At 39.8% G+C, this 25,804-nt stretch overlaps 44 non-coding genes and 12 pseudogenes across 44 annotated transcripts; all 56 read left to right on the plus strand.

The window, feature by feature from the left end:
• The first annotated feature begins 109 nt into the window (after positions 1–109).
• LOC146054914 (5S ribosomal RNA) lies at positions 110–228 on the plus strand. The gene has a single exon (XR_014468331.1). It is a non-coding gene; the product is annotated as a 5S ribosomal RNA (ribosomal RNA).
• Positions 229–573: 345 nt separating this feature from the next.
• LOC146054920 (5S ribosomal RNA) lies at positions 574–692 on the plus strand. The gene has a single exon (XR_014468337.1). It is a non-coding gene; the product is annotated as a 5S ribosomal RNA (ribosomal RNA).
• Positions 693–1,037: 345 nt separating this feature from the next.
• LOC146055001 (5S ribosomal RNA) lies at positions 1,038–1,156 on the plus strand (annotated as a pseudogene).
• A 346-nt stretch (positions 1,157–1,502) lies between these two features.
• On the plus strand, positions 1,503–1,621 carry LOC146054895 (5S ribosomal RNA). The gene has a single exon (XR_014468314.1). It is a non-coding gene; the product is annotated as a 5S ribosomal RNA (ribosomal RNA).
• Positions 1,622–1,966: 345 nt separating this feature from the next.
• LOC146055050 (5S ribosomal RNA) lies at positions 1,967–2,085 on the plus strand. The gene has a single exon (XR_014468420.1). It is a non-coding gene; the product is annotated as a 5S ribosomal RNA (ribosomal RNA).
• A 345-nt stretch (positions 2,086–2,430) lies between these two features.
• Positions 2,431–2,549, plus strand: LOC146055005 (5S ribosomal RNA; annotated as a pseudogene).
• Positions 2,550–2,895: 346 nt separating this feature from the next.
• LOC146054932 (5S ribosomal RNA) lies at positions 2,896–3,014 on the plus strand. The gene has a single exon (XR_014468348.1). It is a non-coding gene; the product is annotated as a 5S ribosomal RNA (ribosomal RNA).
• Positions 3,015–3,359: 345 nt separating this feature from the next.
• LOC146055013 (5S ribosomal RNA) lies at positions 3,360–3,478 on the plus strand (annotated as a pseudogene).
• Positions 3,479–3,824: 346 nt separating this feature from the next.
• Positions 3,825–3,943, plus strand: LOC146054905 (5S ribosomal RNA). The gene has a single exon (XR_014468323.1). It is a non-coding gene; the product is annotated as a 5S ribosomal RNA (ribosomal RNA).
• Positions 3,944–4,288: 345 nt separating this feature from the next.
• On the plus strand, positions 4,289–4,407 carry LOC146054980 (5S ribosomal RNA). The gene has a single exon (XR_014468391.1). It is a non-coding gene; the product is annotated as a 5S ribosomal RNA (ribosomal RNA).
• A 345-nt stretch (positions 4,408–4,752) lies between these two features.
• LOC146054944 (5S ribosomal RNA) lies at positions 4,753–4,871 on the plus strand. Its single transcript, XR_014468359.1, has one exon. It is a non-coding gene; the product is annotated as a 5S ribosomal RNA (ribosomal RNA).
• A 346-nt stretch (positions 4,872–5,217) lies between these two features.
• Positions 5,218–5,336, plus strand: LOC146054957 (5S ribosomal RNA). The gene has a single exon (XR_014468370.1). It is a non-coding gene; the product is annotated as a 5S ribosomal RNA (ribosomal RNA).
• Positions 5,337–5,682: 346 nt separating this feature from the next.
• On the plus strand, positions 5,683–5,801 carry LOC146055051 (5S ribosomal RNA). The gene has a single exon (XR_014468421.1). It is a non-coding gene; the product is annotated as a 5S ribosomal RNA (ribosomal RNA).
• A 345-nt stretch (positions 5,802–6,146) lies between these two features.
• On the plus strand, positions 6,147–6,265 carry LOC146054906 (5S ribosomal RNA). The gene has a single exon (XR_014468324.1). It is a non-coding gene; the product is annotated as a 5S ribosomal RNA (ribosomal RNA).
• A 345-nt stretch (positions 6,266–6,610) lies between these two features.
• Positions 6,611–6,729, plus strand: LOC146054982 (5S ribosomal RNA). Its single transcript, XR_014468393.1, has one exon. It is a non-coding gene; the product is annotated as a 5S ribosomal RNA (ribosomal RNA).
• A 346-nt stretch (positions 6,730–7,075) lies between these two features.
• LOC146054915 (5S ribosomal RNA) lies at positions 7,076–7,194 on the plus strand. Its single transcript, XR_014468332.1, has one exon. It is a non-coding gene; the product is annotated as a 5S ribosomal RNA (ribosomal RNA).
• Positions 7,195–7,539: 345 nt separating this feature from the next.
• On the plus strand, positions 7,540–7,658 carry LOC146054969 (5S ribosomal RNA). Its single transcript, XR_014468381.1, has one exon. It is a non-coding gene; the product is annotated as a 5S ribosomal RNA (ribosomal RNA).
• A 345-nt stretch (positions 7,659–8,003) lies between these two features.
• Positions 8,004–8,122, plus strand: LOC146055002 (5S ribosomal RNA; annotated as a pseudogene).
• A 345-nt stretch (positions 8,123–8,467) lies between these two features.
• Positions 8,468–8,586, plus strand: LOC146054965 (5S ribosomal RNA). The gene has a single exon (XR_014468378.1). It is a non-coding gene; the product is annotated as a 5S ribosomal RNA (ribosomal RNA).
• A 345-nt stretch (positions 8,587–8,931) lies between these two features.
• On the plus strand, positions 8,932–9,050 carry LOC146055052 (5S ribosomal RNA). Its single transcript, XR_014468422.1, has one exon. It is a non-coding gene; the product is annotated as a 5S ribosomal RNA (ribosomal RNA).
• A 345-nt stretch (positions 9,051–9,395) lies between these two features.
• On the plus strand, positions 9,396–9,514 carry LOC146054974 (5S ribosomal RNA). The gene has a single exon (XR_014468386.1). It is a non-coding gene; the product is annotated as a 5S ribosomal RNA (ribosomal RNA).
• A 345-nt stretch (positions 9,515–9,859) lies between these two features.
• Positions 9,860–9,978, plus strand: LOC146054935 (5S ribosomal RNA). Its single transcript, XR_014468350.1, has one exon. It is a non-coding gene; the product is annotated as a 5S ribosomal RNA (ribosomal RNA).
• A 345-nt stretch (positions 9,979–10,323) lies between these two features.
• Positions 10,324–10,442, plus strand: LOC146054997 (5S ribosomal RNA; annotated as a pseudogene).
• A 346-nt stretch (positions 10,443–10,788) lies between these two features.
• Positions 10,789–10,907, plus strand: LOC146054931 (5S ribosomal RNA). The gene has a single exon (XR_014468347.1). It is a non-coding gene; the product is annotated as a 5S ribosomal RNA (ribosomal RNA).
• A 345-nt stretch (positions 10,908–11,252) lies between these two features.
• Positions 11,253–11,371, plus strand: LOC146055053 (5S ribosomal RNA). The gene has a single exon (XR_014468423.1). It is a non-coding gene; the product is annotated as a 5S ribosomal RNA (ribosomal RNA).
• Positions 11,372–11,716: 345 nt separating this feature from the next.
• Positions 11,717–11,835, plus strand: LOC146054975 (5S ribosomal RNA). The gene has a single exon (XR_014468387.1). It is a non-coding gene; the product is annotated as a 5S ribosomal RNA (ribosomal RNA).
• A 345-nt stretch (positions 11,836–12,180) lies between these two features.
• On the plus strand, positions 12,181–12,299 carry LOC146054948 (5S ribosomal RNA). The gene has a single exon (XR_014468362.1). It is a non-coding gene; the product is annotated as a 5S ribosomal RNA (ribosomal RNA).
• Positions 12,300–12,644: 345 nt separating this feature from the next.
• LOC146054991 (5S ribosomal RNA) lies at positions 12,645–12,763 on the plus strand. The gene has a single exon (XR_014468401.1). It is a non-coding gene; the product is annotated as a 5S ribosomal RNA (ribosomal RNA).
• A 345-nt stretch (positions 12,764–13,108) lies between these two features.
• LOC146054963 (5S ribosomal RNA) lies at positions 13,109–13,227 on the plus strand. Its single transcript, XR_014468376.1, has one exon. It is a non-coding gene; the product is annotated as a 5S ribosomal RNA (ribosomal RNA).
• Positions 13,228–13,572: 345 nt separating this feature from the next.
• On the plus strand, positions 13,573–13,691 carry LOC146054998 (5S ribosomal RNA; annotated as a pseudogene).
• Positions 13,692–14,037: 346 nt separating this feature from the next.
• Positions 14,038–14,156, plus strand: LOC146054992 (5S ribosomal RNA). Its single transcript, XR_014468402.1, has one exon. It is a non-coding gene; the product is annotated as a 5S ribosomal RNA (ribosomal RNA).
• Positions 14,157–14,501: 345 nt separating this feature from the next.
• LOC146055054 (5S ribosomal RNA) lies at positions 14,502–14,620 on the plus strand. The gene has a single exon (XR_014468424.1). It is a non-coding gene; the product is annotated as a 5S ribosomal RNA (ribosomal RNA).
• Positions 14,621–14,965: 345 nt separating this feature from the next.
• Positions 14,966–15,084, plus strand: LOC146055017 (5S ribosomal RNA; annotated as a pseudogene).
• A 346-nt stretch (positions 15,085–15,430) lies between these two features.
• On the plus strand, positions 15,431–15,549 carry LOC146054981 (5S ribosomal RNA). The gene has a single exon (XR_014468392.1). It is a non-coding gene; the product is annotated as a 5S ribosomal RNA (ribosomal RNA).
• Positions 15,550–15,894: 345 nt separating this feature from the next.
• LOC146055056 (5S ribosomal RNA) lies at positions 15,895–16,013 on the plus strand. The gene has a single exon (XR_014468425.1). It is a non-coding gene; the product is annotated as a 5S ribosomal RNA (ribosomal RNA).
• Positions 16,014–16,358: 345 nt separating this feature from the next.
• Positions 16,359–16,477, plus strand: LOC146055007 (5S ribosomal RNA; annotated as a pseudogene).
• Positions 16,478–16,823: 346 nt separating this feature from the next.
• On the plus strand, positions 16,824–16,942 carry LOC146054993 (5S ribosomal RNA). The gene has a single exon (XR_014468403.1). It is a non-coding gene; the product is annotated as a 5S ribosomal RNA (ribosomal RNA).
• A 344-nt stretch (positions 16,943–17,286) lies between these two features.
• Positions 17,287–17,405, plus strand: LOC146055058 (5S ribosomal RNA). Its single transcript, XR_014468427.1, has one exon. It is a non-coding gene; the product is annotated as a 5S ribosomal RNA (ribosomal RNA).
• A 345-nt stretch (positions 17,406–17,750) lies between these two features.
• On the plus strand, positions 17,751–17,869 carry LOC146055008 (5S ribosomal RNA; annotated as a pseudogene).
• Positions 17,870–18,215: 346 nt separating this feature from the next.
• LOC146055006 (5S ribosomal RNA) lies at positions 18,216–18,334 on the plus strand. Its single transcript, XR_014468405.1, has one exon. It is a non-coding gene; the product is annotated as a 5S ribosomal RNA (ribosomal RNA).
• A 344-nt stretch (positions 18,335–18,678) lies between these two features.
• LOC146055014 (5S ribosomal RNA) lies at positions 18,679–18,797 on the plus strand (annotated as a pseudogene).
• A 346-nt stretch (positions 18,798–19,143) lies between these two features.
• Positions 19,144–19,262, plus strand: LOC146054907 (5S ribosomal RNA). Its single transcript, XR_014468325.1, has one exon. It is a non-coding gene; the product is annotated as a 5S ribosomal RNA (ribosomal RNA).
• Positions 19,263–19,604: 342 nt separating this feature from the next.
• Positions 19,605–19,723, plus strand: LOC146055018 (5S ribosomal RNA). Its single transcript, XR_014468406.1, has one exon. It is a non-coding gene; the product is annotated as a 5S ribosomal RNA (ribosomal RNA).
• A 345-nt stretch (positions 19,724–20,068) lies between these two features.
• Positions 20,069–20,187, plus strand: LOC146055030 (5S ribosomal RNA). Its single transcript, XR_014468407.1, has one exon. It is a non-coding gene; the product is annotated as a 5S ribosomal RNA (ribosomal RNA).
• A 346-nt stretch (positions 20,188–20,533) lies between these two features.
• On the plus strand, positions 20,534–20,652 carry LOC146054964 (5S ribosomal RNA). The gene has a single exon (XR_014468377.1). It is a non-coding gene; the product is annotated as a 5S ribosomal RNA (ribosomal RNA).
• A 345-nt stretch (positions 20,653–20,997) lies between these two features.
• LOC146055059 (5S ribosomal RNA) lies at positions 20,998–21,116 on the plus strand. Its single transcript, XR_014468428.1, has one exon. It is a non-coding gene; the product is annotated as a 5S ribosomal RNA (ribosomal RNA).
• A 345-nt stretch (positions 21,117–21,461) lies between these two features.
• On the plus strand, positions 21,462–21,580 carry LOC146054899 (5S ribosomal RNA). The gene has a single exon (XR_014468318.1). It is a non-coding gene; the product is annotated as a 5S ribosomal RNA (ribosomal RNA).
• A 345-nt stretch (positions 21,581–21,925) lies between these two features.
• On the plus strand, positions 21,926–22,044 carry LOC146055009 (5S ribosomal RNA; annotated as a pseudogene).
• A 346-nt stretch (positions 22,045–22,390) lies between these two features.
• LOC146054900 (5S ribosomal RNA) lies at positions 22,391–22,509 on the plus strand. Its single transcript, XR_014468319.1, has one exon. It is a non-coding gene; the product is annotated as a 5S ribosomal RNA (ribosomal RNA).
• A 345-nt stretch (positions 22,510–22,854) lies between these two features.
• On the plus strand, positions 22,855–22,973 carry LOC146055015 (5S ribosomal RNA; annotated as a pseudogene).
• Positions 22,974–23,319: 346 nt separating this feature from the next.
• On the plus strand, positions 23,320–23,438 carry LOC146054909 (5S ribosomal RNA). Its single transcript, XR_014468327.1, has one exon. It is a non-coding gene; the product is annotated as a 5S ribosomal RNA (ribosomal RNA).
• Positions 23,439–23,783: 345 nt separating this feature from the next.
• LOC146054983 (5S ribosomal RNA) lies at positions 23,784–23,902 on the plus strand. Its single transcript, XR_014468394.1, has one exon. It is a non-coding gene; the product is annotated as a 5S ribosomal RNA (ribosomal RNA).
• Positions 23,903–24,247: 345 nt separating this feature from the next.
• Positions 24,248–24,366, plus strand: LOC146055037 (5S ribosomal RNA). Its single transcript, XR_014468408.1, has one exon. It is a non-coding gene; the product is annotated as a 5S ribosomal RNA (ribosomal RNA).
• Positions 24,367–24,711: 345 nt separating this feature from the next.
• LOC146054929 (5S ribosomal RNA) lies at positions 24,712–24,830 on the plus strand. The gene has a single exon (XR_014468345.1). It is a non-coding gene; the product is annotated as a 5S ribosomal RNA (ribosomal RNA).
• Positions 24,831–25,176: 346 nt separating this feature from the next.
• Positions 25,177–25,295, plus strand: LOC146054889 (5S ribosomal RNA). The gene has a single exon (XR_014468309.1). It is a non-coding gene; the product is annotated as a 5S ribosomal RNA (ribosomal RNA).
• A 345-nt stretch (positions 25,296–25,640) lies between these two features.
• LOC146054910 (5S ribosomal RNA) lies at positions 25,641–25,759 on the plus strand. The gene has a single exon (XR_014468328.1). It is a non-coding gene; the product is annotated as a 5S ribosomal RNA (ribosomal RNA).
• Positions 25,760–25,804: the final 45 nt, after the last annotated feature.

The following is a 25,804-nucleotide window of genomic DNA, read 5'->3' on the forward strand; positions in this document are numbered from 1 at the left end:
ACATTACCAACACATGATTTTTTTTAAGTAAGCCAATACAGTTAGGAAACTTTTTTATTAGCTTACCTGGTGATAGAAGTAGAAGAGGGCAAAAAAGTGCCTGTATCTCACCTACAGCCATACCACATTGGATAGGCCCAATCTCGTCTGATCTTGGAAGCTAAGCAGTGTTGGGCCTGGTTAGTACTTGGGTGGGAGACCACCTGGGAACACCAGGTGCTGTATGTTTTTTCACATTACTGGCAAATTGTTTTTATTCTCTAGCTATTTAAATTGGAAACTTTTTCTTTTTATTGCCAGCACAGACATTTGGAAGAGGTCAAACAGACACAATAGCCATCACCTAAAGACTTACCACACTGTTTAGGCTCAATTCCAACTGCTTTTGGCAGCTAAACAGTGTTGAGCCTCTTTTGTAGTTTAATTTAAGCCCCCCTGCTAATATCATGTCCTGTAGGTCTTTTTACATTACCAACACATGATTTTTTTTAGTAAGCCAATACAGTTAGGAAACTTTTGTATTAGCTTACCTGGTGATAGAAGTAGAAGAGGGCAAAAAAGTGCCTGTATCTCACCTACAGCCATACCACATTGGATAGGCCCAATCTCGTCTGATCTTGGAAGCTAAGCAGTGTTGGGCCTGGTTAGTACTTGGGTGGGAGACCACCTGGGAACACCAGGTGCTGTAGGTTTTTTCACATTACTGGCAAATTGTTTTTATTCTCTAGCTATTTATATTGGAAATTTTTTCTTTTTATTGCCAGCACAGACATTTGGAAGAGGTCAAACAGACACAATAGCCATCACCTAAAGACTTACCACACTGTTTAGGCTCAATTCCAACTGCTTTTGGCAGCTAAACAGTGTTGAGCCTCTTTTGTAGTTTAATTTAAGCCCCCCTGCTAATATCATGTCCTGTAGGTCTTTTTACATTACCAACACATGATTTTTTTTAGTAAGCAAATACAGTTAGGAAACTTTTGTATTAGCTTACCTGGTGATAGAAGTAGAAGAGGGCAAAAAAGTGCCTGTATCTCACCTACAGCCATACCACATTGGATAGGCCCAATCTCGTCTGATCTTTGAAGCTTAGCAGTGTTGGGCCTGGTTAGTACTTGGGTGGGAGACCACATGGGAACACCAGGTGCTGTAGGTTTTTTCACATTACAGGAAAATTGTTTTTATTCTCTAGCTATTTAAATTGGAAACTTTTTCTTTTTATTGCCAGCACAGACATTTGGAAGAGGTCAAACAGACACAATAGCCATCACCTAAAGACTTACCACACTGTTTAGGCTCAATTCCAACTGCTTTTGGCAGCTAAACAGTGTTGAGCCTGTTTAGTAGTTTAATTTTAGACCCCCTGCTAATATCATGTCCTGTAGGTCTTTTTACATTACCAACACATGATTTTTTTTAAGTAAGCCAATACAGTTAGGAAACTTTTTTTTTAGCTTACCTTGTGATAGAAGTAGAAGAGGGCAAAAAAGTGCCTGTATCTCACCTACAGCAATACCACATTGGATAGGCCCAATCTCGTCTGATCTTGGAAGCTAAGCAGTGTTGGGCCTGGTTAGTACTTGGGTGGGAGACCACCTGGGAACACCAGGTGCTGTAGGTTTTTTCACATTACTGGCAAATTGTTTTTATTCTCTAGCTATTTAAATTGGAAACTTTTTCTTTTTATTGCCAGCACAGACATTTGGAAGAGGTCAAACAGACACAATAGCCATCACCTAAAGACTTACCACACTGTTTAGGCTCAATTCCAACTGCTTTTGGCAGCTAAACAGTGTTGAGCCTCTTTTGTAGTTTAATTTAAGACCCCCTGCTAATATCATGTCCTGTAGGTCTTTTTACATTACCAACACATGATTTTTTTCAGTAAGCCAATACAGTTAGGAAACTTTTGTATTAGCTTACCTGGTGATAGAAGTAGAAGAGGGCAAAAAAGTGCCTTTAACTCACCTACAGCCATACCACATTGGATAGGCCCAATCTCGTCTGATCTTGGAAGCTAAGCAGTGTTGGGCCTGGTTAGTACTTGGGTGGGAGACCACATGGGAACACCAGGTGCTGTAGGTTTTTTCATATTACAGGCAAATTGTTTTTATTCTCTAGCTATTTAAATTGGAAAAATTTTCTTTTTATTGCCAGTACAGACATTTGGAAGAGGTCAAACAGACACAATAGCCATCACCTAAAGACTTACCACACTGTTTAGGCCCAATTCCAACTGCTTTTGGCAGCTAAACAGTGTTGAGCCTCTTTAGTAGTTTAATTTAAGACCCCCTGCTAATATCATGTCCTGTAGGTCTTTTTACATTACCAACACATGATTTTTTTCAGTAAGCCAATACAGTTAGGAAACTTTTTTATTAGCTTACCTGGTGATAGAAGTAGAAGAGGGCAAAAAAGTGCCTGTATCTCACCTACAGCCATACCACATTGGATAGGCCCAATCTCGTCTGATCTTGGAAGCTAAGCAGTGTTGGGCCTGGTTAATACTTGGGTGGGAGACCACATGGGAACACCAGGTGCTGTAATTTTTTTCACATTACAGGCAAATTGTTTTTATTCTCTAGCTATTTAAATTGGAAACTTTTTCTTTTTCTTGCCAGTACAGACATTTGGAAGAGGTCAAACAGACACAATAGCCATCACCTAAAGACTTACCACACTGTTTAGGCCAAATTCCAACTGCTTTTGGCAGCTAAACAGTGTTAAGCCTGTTTAGTAGTTTAATTTAAGACCCCCTGCTAATATCATGTCCTGTAGGTCTTTTTACATTACCAACACATGATTTTTTTTAAGTAAGCCAATACAGTTAGGAAACTTTTTTATTAGCTTACCTGGTGATAGAAGTAGAAGAGGGCAAAAAAGTGCCTGTATCTCACCTACAGCCATACCACATTGGATAGGCCCAATCTCGTCTGATCTTGGAAGCTAAGCAGTGTTGGGCCTGGTTAGTACTTGGGTGGGAGACCACCTGGGAACACCAGGTGCTGTAGGTTTTTTCACATTACTGGCAAATTGTTTTTATTCTCTAGCTATTTATATTGGAAACTTTTTATTTTTATTGCCAGCACAGACATTTGGAAGAGGTCAAACAGACACAATAGCCATCACCTAAAGACTTACCACACTGTTTAGGCTCAATTCCAACTGCTTTTGGCAGCTAAACAGTGTTGAGCCTCTTTTGTAGTTTAATTTAAGACCCCCTGCTAATATCATGTACTGTAGGTCTTTTTACATTACCAACACATGATTTTTTTCAGTAAGCCAATACAGTTAGGAAACTTTTGTATTAGCTTACCTGGTGATAGAAGTAGAAGAGGGCAAAAAAGTGCCTTTAACTCACCTACATCCATACCACATTGGATAGGCCCAATCTCGTCTGATCTTGGAAGCTAAGCAGTGTTGGGCCTGGTTAGTACTTGGGTGGGAGACCACATGGGATCACCAGGTGCTGTAGGTTTTTTCACATTACTGGCAAATTGTTTTTATTCTCTAGCTATTTAAATTGGAAGCTTTTTCTTTTTATTGCCAGTACAGACATTTGGAAGAGGTCAAACAGACACAATAGCCATCACCTAAAGACTTACCACACTGTTTAGGCCCAATTCCAACTGCTTTTGGCAGCTAAACAGTGTTGAGCCTCTTTAGTAGTTTAATTTAAGACCCCCTGCTAATATCATGTCCTGTAGGTCTTTTTACATTACCAACACATGATTTTTTTTAAGTAAGCCAATACAGTTAGGAAACTTTTTTATTAGCTTACCTGGTGATAGAAGTAGAAGAGGGCAAAAAAGTGCCTGTATCTCACCTACAGCCATACCACATTGGATAGTCCCAATCTCGTCTGATCTTGGAAGCTAAGCAGTGTTGGGCTTGGTTAGTACTTGGGTGGGAGACCACATGGGAACACCAGGTGCTGTAGGTTTTTTCACATTACAGGCAAATTGTTTTTATTCTCTAGCTATTTAAATTGTAAACTTTTTCTTTTTATTGCCAGTACAGACATTTGGAAGAGGTCAAACAGACACAATAGCCATCACCTAAAGACTTACCACACTGTTTAGGCCCAATTCCAACTGCTTCTGGCAGCTAAACAGTGTTGAGCCTCTTTAGTAGTTTAATTTAAGACCCCCTGCTAATATCATGTCCTGTAGGTCTTTTTACATTACCAACACATGATTTTTTTCAGTAAGCCAATACAGTTAGGAAACTTTTTTATTAGCTTACCTGGTGATAGAAGTAGAAGAGGGCAAAAAAGTGCCTGTATCTCACCTACAGCCATACCACATTGGATAGGCCCAATCTCGTCTGATCTTGGAAGCTAAGCAGTGTTGGGACTGGTTAGTACTTGGGTGGGAGACCACATGGGAACACCAGGTGCTGTAGGTTTTTTCACATTACAGGCAAATTGTTTTTATTCTCTAGCTATTTAAATTGGAAACTTTTTCTTTTTATTGCCAGTACAGACATTTGGAAGAGGTCAAACAGACACAATAGCCATCACCTAAAGACTTACCACACTGTTTAGGCCCAATTCCAACTGCTTTTGGCAGCTAAACAGTGTTGAGCCTCTTTTGTAGTTTAATTTAAGCCCCCCTGCTAATATCATGTCCTGTAGGTCTTTTTACATTACCAACACATGATTTTTTTTAGTAAGCCAATACAGTTAGGAAACTTTTGTATTAGCTTACCTGGTGATAGAAGTAGAAGAGGGCAAAAAAGTGCCTGTATCTCACCTACAGCCATACCACATTGGATAGGCCCAATCTCGTCTGATCTTGGAAGCTAAGCAGTGTTGGGCCTGGTTAGTACTTGGGTGGGAGACCACCTGGGAACACCAGGTGCTGTAGGTTTTTTCACATTACTGGAAAAATTGTTTTTATTCTCTAGCTATTTATATTGGAAACTTTTTCTTTTTATTGCCAGCACAGACATTTGGAAGAGGTCAAACAGACACAATAGCCATCACCTAAAGACTTACCACACTGTTTAGGCTCAATTCCAACTGCTTTTGGCAGCTAAACAGTGTTGAGCCTCTTTTGTAGTTTAATTTAAGCCCCCCTGCTAATATCATGTCCTGTAGGTCTTTTTACATTACCAACACATGATTTTTTTTAGTAAGCCAATACAGTTAGGAAACTTTTGTATTAGTTTACCTGGTGATAGAAGTAGAAGAGGGCAAAAAAGTGCCTGTATCTCACCTACAGCCATACCACATTGGATAGGCCCAATCTCGTCTGATCTTGGAAGCTAAGCAGTGTTGGGCCTGGTTAGTACTTGGGTGGGAGACCACCTGGGAACACCAGGTGCTGTAGGTTTTTTCACATTACTGGAAAAATTGTTTTTATTCTCTAGCTATTTATATTGGAAACTTTTTCTTTTTATTGCCAGCACAGACATTTGGAAGAGGTCAAACAGACACAATAGCCATCACCTAAAGACTTACCACACTGTTTAGGCCCAATTCCAACTGCTTTTGGCAGCTAAACAGTGTTGAGCCTCTTTAGTAGTTTAATTTAAGACCCCCTGCTAATATCATGTCCTGTAGGTCTTTTTACATTACCAACACATGATTTTTTTCAGTAAGCCAATACAGTTAGGAAACTTTTTTATTAGCTTACCTGGTGATAGAAGTAGAAGAGGGCAAAAAAGTGCCTGTGTCTCACCTACAGCCATACCACATTGGATAGGCCCAATCTCGTCTGATCTTGGAAGCTAAGCAGTGTTGGGCCTGGTTAGTACTTGGGTGGGAGACCACATGGGAACACCAGGTGCTGTAGGTTTTTTCACATTACAGGCAAATTGTTTTTATTCTCTAGCTATTTAAATTGGAAACTTTTTCTTTTTATTGCCAGTACAGACATTTGGAAGAGGTCAAACAGACATAATAGCAATCACCTAAAGACTTACCACACTGTTTAGGCCCAATTCCAACTGCTTTTGGCAGCTAAACAGTGTTGAGCCTCTTTAGTAGTTTAATTTAAGACCCCCTGCTAATATCATGTCCTGTAGGTCTTTTTACATTACCAACACATGATTTTTTTCAGTAAGCCAATACAGTTAGGAAACTTTTTTATTAGCTTACCTGGTGATAGAAGTAGAAGAGGGCAAAAAAGTGCCTGTATCTCACCTACAGCCATACCACATTGGATAGTCCCAATCTCGTCTGATCTTGGAAGCTAAGCAGTGTTGGGCTTGGTTAGTACTTGGGTGGGAGACCACATGGGAACACCAGGTGCTGTAGGTTTTTTCACATTACAGGCAAATTGTTTTTATTCTCTAGCTATTTAAATTGGAAACTTTTTCTTTTTATTGCCAGTACAGACATTTGGATGAGGTCAAACAGACACAATAGCCATCACCTAAAGACTTACCACACTGTTTAGGCCCAATTCCAACTGCTTCTGGCAGCTAAACAGTGTTGAGCCTCTTTAGTAGTTTAATTTAAGACCCCCTGCTAATATCATGTCCTGTAGGTCTTTTTACATTACCAACACATGATTTTTTTCAGTAAGCCAATACAGTTAGGAAACTTTTTTATTAGCTTACCTGGTGATAGAAGTAGAAGAGGGCAAAAAAGTGCCTGTATCTCACCTACAGCCATACCACATTGGATAGGCCCAATCTCGTCTGATCTTGGAAGCTAAGCAGTGTTGGGACTGGTTAGTACTTGGGTGGGAGACCACATGGGAACACCAGGTGCTGTAGGTTTTTTCACATTACAGGCAAATTGTTTTTATTCTCTAGCTATTTAAATTGGAAATTTTTTCTTTTTATTGCCAGTACAGACATTTGGAAGAGGTCAAACAGACACAATAGCCATCACCTAAAGACTTACCACACTGTTTAGGCCCAATTCCAACTGCTTTTGGCAGCTAAACAGTGTTGAGCCTGTTTAGTAGTTTAATTTAAGACCCCCTGCTAAGATCATGTCCTGTAGGTCTTTTTACATTACCAACACATGATTTTTTTTAAGTAAGCCAATACAGTTAGGAAACTTTTTTATTAGCTTACCTGGTGATAGAAGTAGAAGAGGGCAAAAAAGTGCCTGTATCTCACCTACAGCCATACCACATTGGATAGGCCCAATCTCGTCTGATCTTGGAAGCTAAGCAGTGTTGGGCCTGGTTAGTACTTGGGTGGGAGACCACCTGGGAACACCAGGTGCTGTATGTTTTTTCACATTACTGGCAAATTGTTTTTATTCTCTAGCTATTTAAATTGGAAACTTTTTCTTTTTATTGCCAGCACAGACATTTGGAAGAGGTCAAACAGACACAATAGCCATCACCTAAAGACTTACCACACTGTTTAGGCTCAATTCCAACTGCTTTTGGCAGCTAAACAGTGTTGAGCCTCTTTTGTAGTTTAATTTAAGCCCCCCTGCTAATATCATGTCCTGTAGGTCTTTTTACATTACCAACACATGATTTTTTTTAGTAAGCCAATACAGTTAGGAAACTTTTGTATTAGCTTACCTGGTGATAGAAGTAGAAGAGGGCAAAAAAGTGCCTGTATCTCACCTACAGCCATACCACATTGGATAGGCCCAATCTCGTCTGATCTTGGAAGCTAAGCAGTGTTGGGCCTGGTTAGTACTTGGGTGGGAGACCACCTGGGAACACCAGGTGCTGTAGGTTTTTTCACATTACTGGCAAATTGTTTTTATTCTCTAGCTATTTATATTGGAAATTTTTTCTTTTTATTGCCAGCACAGACATTTGGAAGAGGTCAAACAGACACAATAGCCATCACCTAAAGACTTACCACACTGTTTAGGCTCAATTCCAACTGCTTTTGGCAGCTAAACAGTGTTGAGCCTCTTTTGTAGTTTAATTTAAGCCCCCCTGCTAATATCATGTCCTGTAGGTCTTTTTACATTACCAACACATGATTTTTTTTAGTAAGCAAATACAGTTAGGAAACTTTTGTATTAGCTTACCTGGTGATAGAAGTAGAAGAGGGCAAAAAAGTGCCTGTATCTCACCTACAGCCATACCACATTGGATAGGCCCAATCTCGTCTGATCTTTGAAGCTTAGCAGTGTTGGGCCTGGTTAGTACTTGGGTGGGAGACCACATGGGAACACCAGGTGCTGTAGGTTTTTTCACATTACAGGAAAATTGTTTTTATTCTCTAGCTATTTAAATTGGAAACTTTTTCTTTTTATTGCCAGCACAGACATTTGGAAGAGGTCAAACAGACACAATAGCCATCACCTAAAGACTTACCACACTGTTTAGGCTCAATTCCAACTGCTTTTGGCAGCTAAACAGTGTTGAGCCTCTTTTGTAGTTTCATTTAAGACCCCCTGCTAATATCATGTCCTGTAGGTCTTTTTACATTACCAACACATGATTTTTTTTAGTAAGCCAATACAGTTAGGAAACTTTTATATTAGCTTACCTGGTGATAGAAGTAGAAGAGGGCAAAAAAGTGCCTGTATCTCACCTACAGCCCTACCACATTGGATAGGCCCAATCTCGTCTGATCTTGGAAGCTAAGCAGTGTTGGGCCTGGTTAGTACTTGGGTGGGAGACCAACTGGGAACACCAGGTGCTGTAGGTTTTTTCACATTACTGGCAAATTGTTTTTATTCTCTAGCTATTTATATTGGAAACTTTTTCTTTTTATTGCCAGCACAGACATTTGGAAGAGGTCAAACAGACACAATAGCCATCACCTAAAGACTTACCACACTGTTTAGGCTCAATTCCAACTGCTTTTGGCAGCTAAACAGTGTTGAGCCTCTTTTGTAGTTTAATTTAAGACCCCCTGCTAATATCATGTCCTGTAGGTCTTTTTACATTACCAACACATGATTTTTTTCAGTAAGCCAATACAGTTAGGAAACTTTTGTATTAGCTTACCTGGTGATAGAAGTAGAAGAGGGCAAAAAAGTGCCTGTATCTCACCTACAGCCATACCACATTGGATAGGCCCAATCTCGTCTGATCTTGGAAGCTAAGCAGTGTTGGGCCTGGTTAGTACTTGGGTGGGAGACCACATGGGAACACCAGGTGCTGTAGGTTTTTTCACATTATTGGCAAATTGTTTTTATTCTCTAGCTATTTATATTGGAAACTTTTTCTTTTTATTGCCAGCACAGACATTTGGAAGAGGTCAAACAGACACAATAGCCATCACCTAAAGACTTACCACACTGTTTAGGCTCAATTCCAACTGCTTTTGGCAGCTAAACAGTGTTGAGCCTCTTTTGTAGTTTAATTTAAGACCCCCTGCTAATATCATGTCCTGTAGGTCTTTTTACATTACCAACACATGATTTTTTTCAGTAAGCCAATACAGTTAGGAAACTTTTGTATTAGCTTAGCTGGTGATAGAAGTAGAAGAGGGCAAAAAAAAGCTTTTAACTCACCTACAGCCATACCACATTGGATAGGCCCAATCTCGTCTGATCTTGGAAGCTAAGCAGTGTTGGGCCTGGTTAGTACTTGGGTGGGAGAACACATGGGAACACCAGGTGCTGTAGGTTATTTCACATTACTGGCAAATTGTTTTTATTCTCTAGCTATTTAAATTGGAAACGTTTTCTTTTTATTGCCAGTACAGACATTTGGAAGAGGTCAAACAGACACAATAGCCATCACCTTAAGACTTACCACACTGTTTAGGCCCAATTCCAACTGCTTTTGGCAGCTAAACAGTGTTGAGCCTCTTTAGTAGTTTAATTTAAGACCCCCTGCTAATATCATGTCCTGTAGGTCTTTTTACATTACCAACACATGATTTTTTTCAGTAAGCCAATACAGTTAGGAAACTTTTTTATTAGCTTACCTGGTGATAGAAGTAGAAGAGGGCAAAAAAGTGCCTATATCTCACCTACAGCCCTACCACATTGGATAGGCCCAATCTCGTCTGATCTTGGAAGCTAAGCAGTGTTGGGCCTGGTTAGTACTTGGGTGGGAGACCACATGGGAACACCAGGTGCTGTAGGTTTTTTCACATTACAGGCAAATTGTTTTTATTCTCTAGCTATTTAAATTGGAAACTTTTTCTTTTTATTGCCAGTACAGACATTTGGAAGAGGTCAAACAGACACAATAGCCATCACCTAAAGACTTACCACACTGTTTAGGCCCAATTCCAACTGCTTTTGGCAGCTAAACAGTGTTGAGCCTCTTTAGTAGTTTAATTTAAGACCCCCTGCTAATATCATGTCCTGTAGGTCTTTTTACATTACCAACACATGATTTTTTTCAGTAAGCCAATACAGTTAGGAAACGTTTTTATTAGCTTACCTGGTGATAGAAGTAGAAGAGGGCAAAAAAGTGCCTGTGTCTCACCTACAGCCCTACCACATTGGATAGGCCCAATCTCTTCTGATCTTGGAAGCTAAGCAGTGTTGGGCCTGGTTAGTACTTGGGTGGGAGACCACATGGAAACACCAGGTGCTGTAGGTTTTTTCACATTACAGGCAAATTGTTTTTATTCTCTAGCTATTTAAATTGGAAACTTTTTCTTTTTATTGCCAGTACAGACATTTGGAAGAGGTCAAACAGACACAATAGCCATCACCTAAAGACTTACCACACTGTTTAGGCCCAATTCCAACTGCTTTTGGCAGCTAAACAGTGTTGAGCCTGTTTAGTAGTTTAATTTAAGACCCCCTGCTAATATCATGTCCTGTAGGTCTTTTTACATTACCAACACATGATTTTTTTTAAGTAAGCCAATACAGTTAGGAAACTTTTTTTTTAGCTTACCTTGTGATAGAAGTAGAAGAGGGCAAAAAAGTGCCTGTATCTCACCTACAGCCATACCACATTGGATAGGCCCAATCTTGTCTGATCTTGGAAGCTAAGCAGTGTTGGGCCTGGTTAGTACTTGGGTGGGAGACCACCTGGGAACACCAGGTGCTGTAGGTTTTTTCACATTACTGGCAAATTGTTTTTATTCTCTAGCTATTTAAATTGGAAACTTTTTCTTTTTATTGCCAGCACAGACATTTGGAAGAGGTCAAACAGACACAATAGCCATCACCTAAAGACTTACCACACTGTTTAGGCTCAATTACAACTGCTTTTGGCAGCTAAACAGTGTTGAGCCTCTTTTGTAGTTTAATTTAAGACCCCCTGCTAATATCATGTCCTGTAGGTCTTTTTACATTACCAACACATGATTTTTTTCAGTAAGCCAATACAGTTAGGAAACTTTTGTATTAGCTTACCTGGTGATAGAAGTAGAAGAGGGCAAAAAAGTGCCTGTATCTCACCTACAGCCATACCACATTGGATAGGCCCAATCTCGTCTGATCTTGGAAGCTAAGCAGTGTTGGGCCTGGTTAGTACTTGGGTGGGAGACCACATGGGAACACCAGGTGCTGTAGGTTTTTTCACATTATTGGCAAATTGTTTTTATTCTCTAGCTATTTATATTGGAAACTTTTTCTTTTTATTGCCAGCACAGACATTTGGAAGAGGTCAAACAGACACAATAGCCATCACCTAAAGACTTACCACACTGTTTAGGCTCAATTCCAACTGCTTTTGGCAGCTAAACAGTGTTGAGCCTCTTTTGTAGTTTAATTTAAGACCCCCTGCTAATATCATGTCCTGTAGGTCTTTTTACATTACCAACACATGATTTTTTTCAGTAAGCCAATACAGTTAGGAAACTTTTGTATTAGCTTAGCTGGTGATAGAAGTAGAAGAGGGCAAAAAAAAGCTTTTAACTCACCTACAGCCATACCACATTGGATAGGCCCAATCTCGTCTGATCTTGGAAGCTAAGCAGTGTTGGGCCTGGTTAGTACTTGGGTGGGAGAACACATGGGAACACCAGGTGCTGTAGGTTATTTCACATTACTGGCAAATTGTTTTTATTCTCTAGCTATTTAAATTGGAAACGTTTTCTTTTTATTGCCAGTACAGACATTTGGAAGAGGTCAAACAGACACAATAGCATTCACCTTAAGACTTACCACACTGTTTAGGCCCAATTCCAACTGCTTTTGGCAGCTAAACAGTGTTGAGCCTCTTTAGTAGTTTAATTTAAGACCCCCTGCTAATATCATGTCCTGTAGGTCTTTTTACATTACCAACACATGATTTTTTTCAGTAAGCCAATACAGTTAGGAAACTTTTTTATTAGCTTACCTGGTGATAGAAGTAGAAGAGGGCAAAAAAGTGCCTATATCTCACCTACAGCCCTACCACATTGGATAGGCCCAATCTCGTCTGATCTTGGAAGCTAAGCAGTGTTGGGCCTGGTTAGTACTTGGGTGGGAGACCCCATGGGAACACCAGGTGCTGTAGGTTTTTTCACATTACAGGCAAATTGTTTTTATTCTCTAGCTATTTAAATTGGAAACTTTTTCTTTTTATTGCCAGTACAGACATTTGGAAGAGGTCAAACAGACACAATAGCCATCACCTAAAGACTTACCACACTGTTTAGGCCCAATTCCAACTGCTTTTGGCAGCTAAACAGTGTTGAGCCTGTTTAGTAGTTTAATTTAAGACCCCCTGCTAATATCATGTCCTGTAGGTCTTTTTACATTACCAACACATGATTTTTTTTAGTAAGCCAATACAGTTAGGAAACTTTTATATTAGCTTACCTGGTGATAGAAGTAGAAGAGGGCAAAAAAGTGCCTGTATCTCACCTACAGCCATACCACATTGGATAGGCCCAATCTCGTCTGATCTTGGAAGCTAAGCAGTGTTGGGCCTGGTTAGCACTTGGGTGGGAGACCAACTGGGAACACCAGGTGCTGTAGGTTTTTTCACATTACTGGCAAATTGTTTTTATTCTCTAGCTATTTATATTGGAAACTTTTTCTTTTTATTGCCAGCACAGACATTTGGAAGAGGTCAAACAGACACAATAGCCATCACCTAAAGACTTACCACACTGTTTAGGCTCAATTCCAACTGCTTTTGGCAGCTAAACAGTGTTGAGCCTCTTTTGTAGTTTAATTTAAGACCCCCTGCTAATATCATGTCATGTAGGTCTTTTTACATTACCAACACATGATTTTTTTCAGTAAGCCAATATAGTTAGGAAACTTTTGTATTAGCTTACCTGGTGATAGAAGTAGAAGAGGGCAAAAAAGTGCCTGTATCTCACCTACAGCCATACCACATTGGATAGGCCCAATCTCGTATGATCTTGGAAGCTAAGCAGTGTTGGGCCTGGTTAGTACTTGGGTGGAAGACCACATGGGAACACCAGGTGCTGTAGGTTTTTTCACATTACTGGCAAATTGTTTTTATTCTCTAGCTATTTAAATTGGAAACTTTTTCTTTTTATTGCCAGTACAGACATTTGGAAGAGGTCAAACAGACACAATAGCCATCACCTAAAGACTTACCACACTGTTTAGGCCCAATTCCAACTGCTTTTGGCAGCTAAACAGTGTTGAGCCTCTTTAGTAGTTTAATTTAAGACCCCCTGCTAATATCATGTCCTGTAGGTCTTTTTACATTACCAACACATGATTTTTTTCAGTAAGCCAATACAGTTAGGAAACGTTTTTATTAGCTTACCTGGTGATAGAAGTAGAAGAGGGCAAAAAAGTGCCTGTGTCTCACCTACAGCCCTACCACATTGGATAGGCCCAATCTCTTCTGATCTTGGAAGCTAAGCAGTGTTGGGCCTGGTTAGTACTTGGGTGGGAGACCACATGGAAACACCAGGTGCTGTAGGTTTTTTCACATTACAGGCAAATTGTTTTTATTCTCTAGCTATTTAAATTGGAAACTTTTTCTTTTTATTGCCAGTACAGACATTTGGAAGAGGTCAAACAGACACAATAGCCATCACCTAAAGACTTACCACACTGTTTAGGCCCAATTCCAACTGCTTTTGGCAGCTAAACAGTGTTGAGCCTGTTTAGTAGTTTAATTTAAGACCCCCTGCTAATATCATGTCCTGTAGGTCTTTTTACATTACCAACACATGATTTTTTTTAAGTAAGCCAATACAGTTAGGAAACTTTTTTTTTAGCTTACCTTGTGATAGAAGTAGAAGAGGGCAAAAAAGTGCCTGTATCTCACCTACAGCCATACCACATTGGATAGGCCCAATCTTGTCTGATCTTGGAAGCTAAGCAGTGTTGGGCCTGGTTAGTTCTTGGGTGGGAGACCACCTGGGAACACCAGGTGCTGTAGGTTTTTTCACATTACTGGCAAATTGTTTTTATTCTCTAGCTATTTAAATTGGAAACTTTTTCTTTTTATTGCCAGCACAGACATTTGGAAGAGGTCAAACAGACACAATAGCCATCACCTAAAGACTTACCACACTGTTTAGGCTCAATTCCAACTGCTTTTGGCAGCTAAACAGTGTTGAGCCTCTTTTGTAGTTTAATTTAAGACCCCCTGCTAATATCATGTCCTGTAGGTCTTTTTACATTACCAACACATGATTTTTTTCAGTAAGCCAATACAGTTAGGAAACTTTTGTATTAGCTTACCTGGTGATAGAAGTAGAAGAGGGCAAAAAAGTGCCTTTAACTCACCTACAGCCATACCACATTGGATAGGCCCAATCTCGTCTGATCTTGGAAGCTAAGCAGTGTTGGGCCTGGTTAGTACTTGGGTGGGAGACCACATGGGAACACCAGGTGCTGTAGGTTTTTTCACATTACAGGCAAATTGTTTTTATTCTCTAGCTATTTAAATTGGAAAAATTTTCTTTTTATTGCCAGTACAGACATTTGGAAGAGGTCAAACAGACACAATAGCCATCACCTAAAGACTTACCACACTGTTTAGGCCCAATTCCAACTGCTTTTGGCAGCTAAACAGTGTTGAGCCTCTTTAGTAGTTTAATTTAAGACCCCCTGCTAATATCATGTCCTGTAGGTCTTTTTACATTACCAACACATGATTTTTTTCAGTAAGCCAATACAGTTAGGAAACGTTTTTATTAGCTTACCTGGTGATAGAAGTAGAAGAGGGCAAAAAAGTGCCTGTGTCTCACCTACAGTCCTACCAAATTGGATAGGCCCAATCTCTTCTGATCTTGGAAGCTAAGCAGTGTTGGGCCTGGTTAGTACTTGGGTGGGAGACCACATGGAAACACCAGGTGCTGTAGGTTTTTTCACATTACAGGCAAATTGTTTTTATTCTCTAGCTATTTAAATTGGAAACTTTTTCTTTTTATTGCCAGTACAGAAATTTGGAAGAGGTCAAACAGACACAATAGCCATCACCTAAAGACTTACCACACTGTTTAGGCCCAATTCCAACTGCTTTTGGCAGCTAAACAGTGTTGAGCCTGTTTAGTAGTTTAATTTAAGACCCCCTGCTAATATCATGTCCTGTAGGTCTTTTTACATTACCAACACATGATTTTTTTTAAGTAAGCCAATACAGTTAGGAAACTTTTTTTTTAGCTTACCTTGTGATAGAAGTAGAAGAGGGCAAAAAAGTGTCTGTATCTCACCTACAGCCATACCACATTGGATAGGCCCAATCTCGTCTGATCTTGGAAGCTAAGCAGTGTTGGGCCTGGTTAGTACTTGGGTGGGAGACCACCTGGGAACACCAGGTGCTGTAGGTTTTTTCACATTACTGGCAAATTGTTTTTATTCTCTAGCTATTTAAATTGGAAACTTTTTCTTTTTATTGCCAGCACAGACATTTGGAAGAGGTCAAACAGACACAATAGCCATCACCTAAAGACTTACCACACTGTTTAGGCTCAATTCCAACTGCTTTTGGCAGCTAAACAGTGTTGAGCCTCTTTTGTAGTTTAATTTAAGACCCCCTGCTAATATCATGTCCTGTAGGTCTTTTTACATTACCAACACATGATTTTTTTCAGTAAGCCAATACAGTTAGGAAACTTTTGTATTAGCTTACCTGGTGATAGAAGTAGAAGAGGGCAAAAAAGTGCCTTTAACTCACCTACAGCCATACCACATTGGATAGGCCCAATCTCGTCTGATCTTGGAAGCTAAGCAGTGTTGGGCCTGGTTAGTACTTGGGTGGGAGACCACATGGGAACACCAGGTGCTGTAGGTTTTTTCACATTACAGGCAAATTGTTTTTATTCTCTAGCTATTTAAATTGGAAAAATTTTCTTTTTATTGCCAGTACAGACATTTGGAAGAGGTCAAACAGACACAATAGCCATCACCTAAAGACTTACCACACTGTTTAGGCCCAATTCCAACTGCTTTTGGCAGCTAAACAGTGTTGAGCCTCTTTAGTAGTTTAATTTAAGACCCCCTGCTAATATCATGTCCTGTAGGTCTTTTTACATTACCAACACATGATTTTTTTCAGTAAGCCAATACAGTTAGGAAACTTTTGTATTAGCTTACCTGGTGATAGAAGTAGAAGAGGGCAAAAAAGTGCCTGTATCTCACCTACAGCCATACCACATTGGATAGGCCCAATCTCGTCTGATCTTGGAAGCTAAGCAGTGTTGGGCCTGGTTAATACTTGGGTGGGAGACCACATGGGAACACCAGGTGCTGTAATTTTTTTCACATTACAGGCAAATTGTTTTTATTCTCTAGCTATTTAAATTGGAAACTTTTTCTTTTTCTTGCCAGTACAGACATTTGGAAGAGGTCAAACAGACACAATAGCCATCACCTAAAGACTTACCACACTGTTTAGGCCAAATTCCAACTGCTTTTGGCAGCTAAACAGTGTTAAGCCTGTTTAGTAGTTTAATTTAAGACCCCCTGCTAATATCATGTCCTGTAGGTCTTTTTACATTACCAACACATGATTTTTTTTAAGTAAGCCAATACAGTTAGGAAACTTTTTTATTAGCTTACCTGGTGATAGAAGTAGAAGAGGGCAAAAAAGTGCCTGTATCTCACCTACAGCCATACCACATTGGATAGGCCCAATCTCGTCTGATCTTGGAAGCTAAGCAGTGTTGGGCCTGGTTAGTACTTGGGTGGGAGACCACCTGGGAACACCAGGTGCTGTAGGTTTTTCACATTACTGGCAAATTGTTTTTATTCTCTAGCTATTTAAATTGGAAACTTTTTCTTTTTATTGCCAGCACAGACATTTGGAAGAGGTCAAACAGACACAATAGCCATCACCTAAAGACTTACCACACTGTTTAGGCTCAATTCCAACTGCTTTTGGCAGCTAAACAGTGTTGAGCCTCTTTTGTAGTTTAATTTAAGACCCCCTGCTAATATCATGTCCTGTAGGTCTTTTTACATTACCAACACATGATTTTTTTCAGTAAGCCAATACAGTTAGGAAACTTTTGTATTAGCTTACCTGGTGATAGAAGTAGAAGAGGGCAAAAAAGTGCCTTTAACTCACCTACAGCCATACCACATTGGATAGGCCCAATCTCGTCTGATCTTGGAAGCTAAGCAGTGTTGGGCCTGGTTAGTACTTGGGTGGGAGACCACATGGGAACACCAGGTGCTGTAGGTTTTTTCACATTACAGGCAAATTGTTTTTATTCTCTAGCTATTTAAATTGGAAAAATTTTCTTTTTATTGCCAGTACAGACATTTGGAAGAGGTCAAACAGACACAATAGCCATCACCTAAAGACTTACCACACTGTTTAGGCCCAATTCCAACTGCTTTTGGCAGCTAAACAGTGTTGAGCCTCTTTAGTAGTTTAATTTAAGACCCCCTGCTAATATCATGTCCTGTAGGTCTTTTTACATTACCAACACATGATTTTTTTCAGTAAGCCAATACAGTTAGGAAACTTTTGTATTAGCTTACCTGGTGATAGAAGTAGAAGAGGGCAAAAAAGTGCCTGTATCTCACCTACAGCCATACCACATTGGATAGGCCCAATCTCGTCTGATCTTGGAAGCTAAGCAGTGTTGGGCCTGGTTAATACTTGGGTGGGAGACCACATGGGAACACCAGGTGCTGTAATTTTTTTCACATTACAGGCAAATTGTTTTTATTCTCTAGCTATTTAAATTGGAAACTTTTTCTTTTTCTTGCCAGTACAGACATTTGGAAGAGGTCAAACAGACACAATAGCCATCACCTAAAGACTTACCACACTGTTTAGGCCAAATTCCAACTGCTTTTGGCAGCTAAACAGTGTTAAGCCTGTTTAGTAGTTTAATTTAAGACCCCCTGCTAATATCATGTCCTGTAGGTCTTTTTACATTACCAACACATGATTTTTTTTAAGTAAGCCAATACAGTTAGGAAACTTTTTTATTAGCTTACCTGGTGATAGAAGTAGAAGAGGGCAAAAAAGTGCCTGTATCTCACCTACAGCCATACCACATTGGATAGGCCCAATCTCGTCTGATCTTGGAAGCTAAGCAGTGTTGGGCCTGGTTAGTACTTGGGTGGGAGACCACCTGGGAACACCAGGTGCTGTAGGTTTTTCACATTACTGGCAAATTGTTTTTATTCTCTAGCTATTTATATTGGAAACTTTTTCTTTTTATTGCCAGCACAGACATTTGGAAGAGGTCAAACAGACACAATAGCCATCACCTAAAGACTTACCACACTGTTTAGGCTCAATTCCAACTGCTTTTGGCAGCTAAACAGTGTTGAGCCTCTTTTGTAGTTTAATTTAAGACCCCCTGCTAATATCATGTACTGTAGGTCTTTTTACATTACCAACACATGATTTTTTTCAGTAAGCCAATACAGTTAGGAAACTTTTGTATTAGCTTACCTGGTGATAGAAGTAGAAGAGGGCAAAAAAGTGCCTTTAACTCACCTACATCCATACCACATTGGATAGGCCCAATCTCGTCTGATCTTGGAAGCTAAGCAGTGTTGGGCCTGGTTAGTACTTGGGTGGGAGACCACATGGGATCACCAGGTGCTGTAGGTTTTTTCACATTACTGGCAAATTGTTTTTATTCTCTAGCTATTTAAATTGGAAGCTTTTTCTTTTTATTGCCAGTACAGACATTTGGAAGAGGTCAAACAGACACAATAGCCATCACCTAAAGACTTACCACACTGTTTAGGCCCAATTCCAACTGCTTTTGGCAGCTAAACAGTGTTGAGCCTCTTTAGTAGTTTAATTTAAGACCCCCTGCTAATATCATGTCCTGTAGGTCTTTTTACATTACCAACACATGATTTTTTTTAAGTAAGCCAATACAGTTAGGAAACTTTTTTATTAGCTTACCTGGTGATAGAAGTAGAAGAGGGCAAAAAAGTGCCTGTATCTCACCTACAGCCATACCACATTGGATAGTCCCAATCTCGTCTGATCTTGGAAGCTAAGCAGTGTTGGGCTTGGTTAGTACTTGGGTGGGAGACCACATGGGAACACCAGGTGCTGTAGGTTTTTTCACATTACAGGCAAATTGTTTTTATTCTCTAGCTATTTAAATTGGAAACTTTTTCTTTTTATTGCCAGTACAGACATTTGGAAGAGGTCACAGACACAATAGCCATCACCTAAAGACTTACCACACTGTTTAGGCTCAATTCCAACTGCTTTTGGCAGCTAAACAGTGTTGAGCCTCTTTTGTAGTTTAATTTAAGACCCCTGCTAAGATCATGTCCTGTAGGTCTTTTTACATTACCAACACATGATTTATTTTAAGTAAGCCAATACAGTTAGGAAACTTTTTTATTAGCTTACCTGGTGATAGAAGTAGAAAGTGCAAAAAAGTGCCTGTATCTCACCTACAGCCATACCACATTGGATAGGCCCAATCTCGTCTGATCTTGGAAGCTAAGCAGTGTTGGGCCTGGTTAGTACTTGGGTGGGAGACCACCTGGGAACACCAGGTGCTGTAGGTTTTTTCACATTACTGGCAAATTGTTTTTATTCTCTAGCTATTTAAATTGGAAACTTTTTCTTTTTATTGCCAGCACAGACATTTGGAAGAGGTCAAACAGACACAATAGCCATCACCTAAAGACTTACCACACTGTTTAGGCTCAATTCCAACTGCTTTTGGCAGCTAAACAGTGTTGAGCCTCTTTTGTAGTTTAATTTAAGCCCCCCTGCTAATATCATGTCCTGTAGGTCTTTTTACATTACCAACACATGATTTTTTTTAGTAAGCCAATACAGTTAGGAAACTTTTGTATTAGCTTACCTGGTGATAGAAGTAGAAGAGGGCAAAAAAGTGCCTGTATCTCACCTACAGCCATACCACATTGGATAGGCCCAATCTCGTCTGATCTTGGAAGCTAAGCAGTGTTGGGCCTGGTTAGTACTTGGGTGGGAGACCACCTGGGAACACCAGGTGCTGTAGGTTTTTTCACATTACTGGAAAAATTGTTTTTATTCTCTAGCTATTTATATTGGAAACTTTTTCTTTTTATTGCCAGCACAGACATTTGGAAGAGGTCAAACAGACACAATAGCCATCACCTAAAGACTTACCACACTGTTTAGGCTCAATTCCAACTGCTTTTGGCAGCTAAACAGTGTTGAGCCTCTTTTGTAGTTTAATTTAAGACCCCCTGCTAATATCATGTCCTGTAGGTCTTTTTACATTACCAACACATGATTTTTTTCAGTAAGCCAATACAGTTAGGAAACTTTTGTATTAGCTTACCTGGTGATAGAAGTAGAAGAGGGCAAAAAAGTGCCTGTATCTCACCTACAGCCATACCACATTGGATAGGCCCAATCTCGTCTGATCTTGGAAGCTAAGCAGTGTTGGGCCTGGTTAGTACTTGGGTGGGAGACCACATGGGAACACCAGGTGCTGTGTGTTTTTTCACATTACTGGCAAATTGTTTTTATTCTCTAGCTATTTAAATTGGAAACTTTTTCTTTTTATTGCCAGTACAGACATTTGGAAGAGGTCAAACAGACACAATAGCCATCACCTAAAGACTTACCACACTGTTTAGGCCCAATTCCAACTGCTTTTGGCAGCTAAACAGTGTTGAGCCTCTTTAGTAGTTTAATTTAAGACCCCCTGCTAATATCATGTCCTGTAGGTCTTTTTACATTACCAACACATGATTTTTTTCAGTAAGCCAATACAGTTAGGAAACTTTTTTATTAGCTTACCTGGTGATAGAAGTAGAAGAGGGCAAAAAAGTGCATGTATCTCACCTACAGCCATACCACATTGGATAGGCCCAATCTCGTCTGATCTTGGAAGCTAAGCAGTGTTGGGCCTGGTTAGTACTTGGGTGGGAGACCACATGGGAACACCAGGTGCTGTAGGTTTTTTCACATTACAGGCAAATTGTTTTTATTCTCTAGCTATTTAAATTGGAAACTTTTTCTTTTTATTGCCAGTACAGACATTTGGAAGAGGTCAAACAGACACAATAGCCATCACCTAAAGACTTACCACACTGTTTAGGCCCAATTCCAACTGCTTTTGGCAGCTAAACAGTGTTGAGCCTCTTTAGTAGTTTAATTTAAGACCCCCTGCTAATATCATGTCCTGTAGGTCTTTTTACATTACCAACACATGATTTTTTTCAGTAAGCCAATACAGTTAGGAAACTTTTTTATTAGCTTACCTGGTGATAGAAGTAGAAGAGGGCAAAAAAGTGCCTGTATCTCACCTACAGCCATACTACATTGGATAGGCCCAATCTCGTCTGATCTTGGAAGCTAAGCAGTGTTGGGCCTGGTTAGTACTTGGGTGGGAGACCACCTGGGAACACCAGGTGCTGTAGGTTTTTTCACATTACTGGCAAATTGTTTTTATTCTCTAGCTATTTATATTGGAAACTTTTTCTTTTTATTGCCAGCACAGACATTTGGAAGAGGTCAAACAGACACAATAGCCATCACCTAAAGACTTACCACACTGTTTAGGCCCAATTCCAACTGCTTTTGGCAGCTAAACAGTGTTGAGCCTCTTTAGTAGTTTAATTTAAGACCCCCTGCTAATATCATGTCCTGTAGGTCTTTTTACATTACCAACACATGATTTTTTTCAGTAAGCCAATACAGTTAGGAAACTTTTTTATTAGCTTACCTGGTGATAGAAGTAGAAGAGGGCAAAAAAGTGCCTGTATCTCACCTACAGCCATACCACATTGGATAGGCCCAATCTCGTCTGATCTTGGAAGCTAAGCAGTGTTGGGCCTGGTTAATACTTGGGTGGGAGACCACATGGGAACACCAGGTGCTGTAATTTTTTTCACATTACAGGCAAATTGTTTTTATTCTCTAGCTATTTAAATTGGAAACTTTTTCTTTTTCTTGCCAGTACAGACATTTGGAAGAGGTCAAACAGACACAATAGCCATCACCTAAAGACTTACCACACTGTTTAGGCCAAATTCCAACTGCTTTTGGCAGCTAAACAGTGTTAAGCCTGTTTAGTAGTTTAATTTAAGACCCCCTGCTAATATCATGTCCTGTAGGTCTTTTTACATTACCAACACATGATTTTTTTTAAGTAAGCCAATACAGTTAGGAAACTTTTTTATTAGCTTACCTGGTGATAGAAGTAGAAGAGGGCAAAAAAGTGCCTGTATCTCACCTACAGCCATACTACATTGGATAGGCCCAATCTCGTCTGATCTTGGAAGCTAAGCAGTGTTGGGCCTGGTTAGTACTTGGGTGGGAGACCACCTGGGAACACCAGGTGCTGTAGGTTTTTTCACATTACTGGCAAATTGTTTTTATTCTCTAGCTATTTATATTGGAAACTTTTTCTTTTTATTGCCAGCACAGACATTTGGAAGAGGTCAAACAGACACAATAGCCATCACCTAAAGACTTACCACACTGTTTAGGCTCAATTCCAACTGCTTTTGGCAGCTAAACAGTGTTGAGCCTCTTTTGTAGTTTAATTTAAGACCCCCTGCTAATATCATGTACTGTAGGTCTTTTTACATTACCAACACATGATTTTTTTCAGTAAGCCAATACAGTTAGGAAACTTTTGTATTAGCTTACCTGGTGATAGAAGTAGAAGAGGGCAAAAAAGTGCCTTTAACTCACCTACATCCATACCACATTGGATAGGCCCAATCTCGTCTGATCTTGGAAGCTAAGCAGTGTTGGGCCTGGTTAGTACTTGGGTGGGAGACCACATGGGATCACCAGGTGCTGTAGGTTTTTTCACATTACTGGCAAATTGTTTTTATTCTCTAGCTATTTAAATTGGAAGCTTTTTCTTTTTATTGCCAGTACAGACATTTGGAAGAGGTCAAACAGACACAATAGCCATCACCTAAAGACTTACCACACTGTTTAGGCCCAATTCCAACTGCTTTTGGCAGCTAAACAGTGTTGAGCCTCTTTAGTAGTTTAATTTAAGACCCCCTGCTAATATCATGTCCTGTAGGTCTTTTTACATTACCAACACATGATTTTTTTTAAGTAAGCCAATACAGTTAGGAAACTTTTTTATTAGCTTACCTGGTGATAGAAGTAGAAGAGGGCAAAAAAGTGCCTGTATCTCACCTACAGCCATACCACATTGGATAGTCCCAATCTCGTCTGATCTTGGAAGCTAAGCAGTGTTGGGCTTGGTTAGTACTTGGGTGGGAGACCACATGGGAACACCAGGTGCTGTAGGTTTTTTCACATTACAGGCAAATTGTTTTTATTCTCTAGCTATTTAAATTGGAAACTTTTTCTTTTTATTGCCAGTACAGACATTTGGAAGAGGTCAAACAGACACAATAGCCATCACCTAAAGACTTACCACACTGTTTAGGCCCAATTCCAACTGCTTCTGGCAGCTAAACAGTGTTGAGCCTCTTTAGTAGTTTAATTTAAGACCCCCTGCTAATATCATGTCCTGTAGGTCTTTTTACATTACCAACACATGATTTTTTTCAGTAAGCCAATACAGTTAGGAAACTTTTTTATTAGCTTACCTGGTGATAGAAGTAGAAGAGGGCAAAAAAGTGCCTGTATCTCACCTACAGCCATACCACATTGGATAGGCCCAATCTCGTCTGATCTTGGAAGCTAAGCAGTGTTGGGACTGGTTAGTACTTGGGTGGGAGACCACATGGGAACACCAGGTGCTGTAGGTTTTTTCACATTACAGGCAAATTGTTTTTATTCTCTAGCTATTTAAATTGGAAACTTTTTCTTTTTATTGCCAGTACAGACATTTGGAAGAGGTCAAACAGACACAATAGCCATCACCTAAAGACTTACCACACTGTTTAGGCCCAATTCCAACTGCTTTTGGCAGCTAAACAGTGTTGAGCCTGTTTAGTAGTTTAATTTAAGACCCCCTGCTAAGATCATGTCCTGTAGGTCTTTTTACATTACCAACACATGATTTTTTTTAAGTAAGCCAATACAGTTAGGAAACTTTTTTATTAGCTTACCTGGTGATAGAAGTAGAAAGTGCAAAAAAGTGCCTGTATCTCACCTACAGCCATACCACATTGGATAGGCCCAATCTCGTCTGATCTTGGAAGCTAAGCAGTGTTGGGCCTGGTTAGTACTTGGGTGGGAGACCACCTGGGAACACCAGGTGCTGTAGGTTTTTTCACATTACTGGCAAATTGTTTTTATTCTCTAGCTATTTAAATTGGAAACTTTTTCTTTTTATTGCCAGCACAGACATTTGGAAGAGGTCAAACAGACACAATAGCCATCACCTAAAGACTTACCACACTGTTTAGGCTCAATTCCAACTGCTTTTGGCAGCTAAACAGTGTTGAGCCTCTTTTGTAGTTTAATTTAAGCCCCCCTGCTAATATCATGTCCTGTAGGTCTTTTTACATTACCAACACATGATTTTTTTTAGTAAGCCAATACAGTTAGGAAACTTTTGTATTAGCTTACCTGGTGATAGAAGTAGAAGAGGGCAAAAAAGTGCCTGTATCTCACCTACAGCCATACCACATTGGATAGGCCCAATCTCGTCTGATCTTGGAAGTTAAGCAGTGTTGGGCCTGGTTAGTACTTGGGTGGGAGACCACCTGGGAACACCAGGTGCTGTTGTTTTTTTCACATTACTGGAAAAATTGTTTTTATTCTCTAGCTATTTATATTGGAAACTTTTTCTTTTTATTGCCAGCACAGACATTTGGAAGAGGTCAAACAGACACAATAGCCATCACCTAAAGACTTACCACACTGTTTAGGCTCAATTCCAACTGCTTTTGGCAGCTAAACAGTGTTGAGCCTCTTTTGTAGTTTAATTTAAGACCCCCTGCTAATATCATGTCCTGTAGGTCTTTTTACATTACCAACACATGATTTTTTTCAGTAAGCCAATACAGTTAGGAAACTTTTGTATTAGCTTACCTGGTGATAGAAGTAGAAGAGGGCAAAAAAGTGCCTGTATCTCACCTACAGCCATACCACATTGGACAGGCCCAATCTCGTCTGATCTTGGAAGCTAAGCAGTGTTGGGCCTGGTTAGTACTTGGGTGGGAGACCACATGGGAACACCAGGTGCTGTAGGTTTTTTCACATTACAGGTAAATTGTTTTTATTCTCTAGCTATTTAAATTGGAAACTTTTTCTTTTTATTGCCAGTACAGACATTTGGAAGAGGTCAAACAGACACAATAGCAATCACCTAAAGACTTACCACACTGTTTAGGCCCAATTCCAACTGCTTTTGGCAGCTAAACAGTGTTGAGCCTCTTTAGTAGTTTAATTTAAGACCCCCTGCTAATATCATGTCCTGTAGGTCTTTTTACATTACCAACACATGATTTTTTTCAGTAAGCCAATACAGTTAGGAAACTTTTTTATTAGCTTACCTGGTGATAGAAGTAGAAGAGGGCAAAAAAGTGCCTGTATCTCACCTACAGCCATACCACATTGGATAGTCCCAATCTCGTCTGATCTTGGAAGCTAAGCAGTGTTGGGCTTGGTTAGTACTTGGGTGGGAGACCACATGGGAACACCAGGTGCTGTAGGTTTTTTCACATTACAGGCAAATTGTTTTTATTCTCTAGCTATTTAAA

The sequence above is a fragment of the Crinia signifera genome, unplaced genomic scaffold (assembly GCF_055691185.1).
Source record: "Crinia signifera unplaced genomic scaffold, ASM5569118v1 HAP2_SCAFFOLD_287, whole genome shotgun sequence".
Classification (NCBI taxonomy): domain Eukaryota; kingdom Metazoa; phylum Chordata; class Amphibia; order Anura; family Myobatrachidae; genus Crinia; species Crinia signifera.